This window comes from Tursiops truncatus, unplaced genomic scaffold (genome assembly GCF_011762595.2).
Source record: "Tursiops truncatus isolate mTurTru1 unplaced genomic scaffold, mTurTru1.mat.Y mat_scaffold_61_arrow_ctg1, whole genome shotgun sequence".
Lineage (NCBI taxonomy): Eukaryota > Metazoa > Chordata > Mammalia > Artiodactyla > Delphinidae > Tursiops > Tursiops truncatus.
Window position 1 is genome coordinate 41,104 of NW_022983360.1, and position 4,528 is coordinate 45,631.

A 4,528-nucleotide genomic window follows, 5' to 3' on the forward strand; every position below is an offset into this window, starting at 1 on the left:
CAACAGACACTCGGGAGAAGTGTATGGTGTTTCCTGAAACATCTAAAAAACAAAGCAACAGAGCCTAGGGCACTTCCACTTATGGTCCTATAGCTTAGGGAAATTAAAATCAAAAAGACACAGCCACCCCAAAGTTTGGAACGCCTCTGTTTACAAGAACCTCGTTTACAGTACAAGTTCAACATCGCAGAAAGTGAAAAATGGATAAAGAAGTTGTGGTATTTACTTACAAAGCAATATCACTCAGCAATGAAATCTATGTCATCAGGCCCTTAGCAGCACAATGAGTGGATTCAGGTATGATGATTCTAACTGAAATAAGTCACACAGAAAAAGAAACATCATAAGATATCAGTAATACACGGAATGTAAACTTGGCTACACAGGAACTGAATTACAGAACAGAACAGGGTCTCAAATTTAGAAAACCAACTTATGCTTGCTTAAGGGGAAAGGTGAGTTGGGGTGCTGCATAAAACCAGAGATTGAAATGAGCACAGATAAAGTTCCTTAAGCCAAATATGGAATAGACAAGAGCTACTCCTTGCTCAACGAAATGGACTCAACACCGCATATTAAACGCCTAAGAATGTACCTGACTAGTAAGTATCTTAAAACCTATGGATTGCTATGTCTCCGAAAGAGAATCAAGCATGTGTACAGGGGCATAAACGCAGCAGTGATAGGATTGGAGAGGTTCGGTGAGCAAATGAAGACCCTTTGAAGTCATATTGCATGGTACCCATTCCACGGGTTTCAACTCCCAGGTTTTAGGTATTCTTCCTTCAGCTAAAACATGCATGTGGAACCCAGAGTATGATCAACCATGTGATCGGGAGACGTGTTCAAATATGTCTCAGTTTTCCTCCCCTGGTACTCGGGTGCAACATTCCAGACGCTTTACTAACACTCTCCCCACTTGGAGAGTCAGCGCCTTTAACCTCCTGTTTGGCCCAGTTTGCAATTTCTGCGGAAGATGAACAGGAATAGCGAGAACCAATGAGAGACTAGCTGGAGGTGTCTGGACGGGCAAATTTAACTCTCATTTCCCACCAGGAAGAGGAATTAACCAAAGGCTCAGCGTGCCGTGCCGGAACCAGATTAGGGCCTGAAGCCATCCTGCGGTGTTGCGGCCAGCTCACAAGAAAGCGAGTTGAAGAAAGGAGCTCAGGGGCACTGTAATTCACAAACCTGCAGAGTTATAAATGACAGCTATCGTCCAAAAATAGACTGAAGTAAGGCTGCCAAGAGGACTTGAAAGCGGGGCAGAATTGCAGGAAACCGATTTCAGGAGGTAGACTGGAATTGCATTGAAAGCATAGGAAAAGAGGCAGAACGTCCACAATGATGCACTTGGCCAAAAAGGGCGTATGCGTTTTTTCCTGAATATATTCAGGAAAAAACGCATACGCCCTTTTTGGCCAACCAAGCAAGCTTGCAAAGGAAATCTGCACTACAATGAAGTCTCACTTCCCCCCGGTCAAAAGGGCCATCTGAAAAAAGTGTAAAATCCAGAAAGGCAGGACAGGCCATGGAGAACTGGGAGCCTTGTTATGCTGATGGGCGGGATGTAAATTGCCAACAGACACTCGGGAGAAGTGTATGGTGTTTCCTGAAACATCTAAAAAACAAAGCAACAGAGCCTAGGGCACTTCCACTTATGGTCCTATAGCTTAGGGAAATTAAAATCAAAAAGACACAGCCACCCCAAAGTTTGGACGCCTCCGTTTACAAGAACCTCGTTTACAGTACAAGTTCAACATCGCAGAAAGTGAAAAATGGATAAAGAAGTTGTGGTATTTACTTACAAAGCAATATCACTCAGCAATGAAATCTATGTCATCAGGCCCTTAGCAGCACAATGAGTGGATTCAGGTATGATGATTCTAACTGAAATAAGTCACACAGAAAAAGAAACATCATAAGATATCAGTAATACACGGAATGTAAACTTGGCTACACAGGAACTGAATTACAGAACAGAACAGGGTCTCAAATTTAGAAAACCAACTTATGCTTGCTTAGGGGAAAGGTGAGTTGGGGTGCTGCATAAAACCAGAGATTGAAATGAGCACAGATAAAGTTCCTTAAGCCAAATATGGAATAGACAAGAGCTACTCCTTGCTCAACGAAATGGACTCAACACCGCATATTAAACGCCTAAGAATGTACCTGACTAGTAAGTATCTTAAAACCTATGGATTGCTATGTCTCCGAAAGAGAATCAAGCATGTGTACAGGGGCATAAACGCAGCAGTGATAGGATTGGAGAGGTTCGGTGAGCAAATGAAGACCCTTTGAAGTCATATTGCATGGTACCCATTCCACGGGTTTCAACTCCCAGGTTTTAGGTATTCTTCCTTCAGCTAAAACATGCATGTGGAACCCAGAGTATGATCAACCATGTGATCGGGAGACGTGTTCAAATATGTCTCAGTTTTCCTCCCCTGGTACTCGGGTGCAACATTCCAGACGCTTTACTAACACTCTCCCCACTTGGAGAGTCAGCCCTTTAACCTCCTGTTTGGCCCAGTTTGCAATTTCTGCGGAAGATGAACAGGAATAGCGAGAACCAATGAGAGACTAGCTGGAGGTGTCTGGACGGGCAAATTTAACTCTCATTTCCCACCAGGAAGAGGAATAACCAAAGGCTCAGCGTGCCGTGCCGGAACCAGATTAGGGCCTGAAGCCATCCTGCGGTGTTGCGGCCAGCTCACAAGAAAGCGAGTTGAAGAAAGGAGCTCAGGGGCACTGTAATTCACAAACCTGCAGAGTTATAAATGACAGCTATCGTCCAAAAATAGACTGAAGTAAGGCTGCCAAGAGGACTTGAAAGCGGGGCAGAATTGCAGGAAACCGATTTCAGGAGGTAGACTGGAATTGCATTGAAAGCATAGGAAAAGAGGCAGAACGTCCACAATGATGCACTTGGCCAAAAAGGGCGTATGCGTTTTTTCCTGAATATATTCAGGAAAAAACGCATACGCCCTTTTTGGCCAACCAAGCAAGCTTGCAAAGGAAATCTGCACTACAATGAAGTCTCACTTCCCCCCGGTCAAAAGGGCCATCTGAAAAAAGTGTAAAATCCAGAAAGGCAGGACAGGCCATGGAGAACTGGGAGCCTTGTTATGCTGATGGGCGGGATGTAAATTGCCAACAGACACTCGGGAGAAGTGTATGGTGTTTCCTGAAACATCTAAAAAACAAAGCAACAGAGCCTAGGGCACTTCCACTTATGGTCCTATAGCTTAGGGAAATTAAAATCAAAAAGACACAGCCACCCCAAAGTTTGGGACGCCTCTGTTTACAAGAACCTCGTTTACAGTACAAGTTCAACATCGCAGAAAGTGAAAAATGGATAAAGAAGTTGTGGTATTTACTTACAAAGCAATATCACTCAGCAATGAAATCTATGTCATCAGGCCCTTAGCAGCACAATGAGTGGATTCAGGTATGATGATTCTAACTGAAATAAGTCACACAGAAAAAGAAACATCATAAGATATCAGTAATACACGGAATGTAAACTTGGCTACACAGGAACTGAATTACAGAACAGAACAGGGTCTCAAATTTAGAAAACCAACTTATGCTTGCTTAAGGGAAAGGTGAGTTGGGGTGCTGCATAAAACCAGAGATTGAAATGAGCACAGATAAAGTTCCTTAAGCCAAATATGGAATAGACAAGAGCTACTCCTTGCTCAACGAAATGGACTCAACACCGCATATTAAACGCCTAAGAATGTACCTGACTAGTAAGTATCTTAAAACCTATGGATTGCTATGTCTCCGAAAGAGAATCAAGCATGTGTACAGGGGCATAAACGCAGCAGTGATAGGATTGGAGAGGTTCGGTGAGCAAATGAAGACCCTTTGAAGTCATATTGCATGGTACCCATTCCACGGGTTTCAACTCCCAGGTTTAAGGTATTCTTCCTTCAGCTAAAACATGCATGTGGAACCCAGAGTATGATCAACCATGTGATCGGGAGACGTGTTCAAATATGTCTCAGTTTTCCTCCCCTGGTACTCGGGTGCAACATTCCAGACGCTTTACTAACACTCTCCCCACTTGGAGAGTCAGCCCTTTAACCTCCTGTTTGGCCCAGTTTGCAATTTCTGCGGAAGATGAACAGGAATAGCGAGAACCAATGAGAGACTAGCTGGAGGTGTCTGGACGGGCAAATTTAACTCTCATTTCCCACCAGGAAGAGGAATTAACCAAAGGCTCAGCGTGCCGTGCCGGAACCAGATTAGGGCCTGAAGCCATCCTGCGGTGTTGCGGCCAGCTCACAAGAAAGCGAGTTGAAGAAAGGAGCTCAGGGGCACTGTAATTCACAAACCTGCAGAGTTATAAATGACAGCTATCGTCCAAAAATAGACTGAAGTAAGGCTGCCAAGAGGACTTGAAAGCGGGGCAGAATTGCAGGAAACCGATTTCAGGAGGTAGACTGGAATTGCATTGAAAGCATAGGAAAAGAGGCAGAACGTCCACAATGATGCACTTGGCCAAAAAGGGCGTATGCGT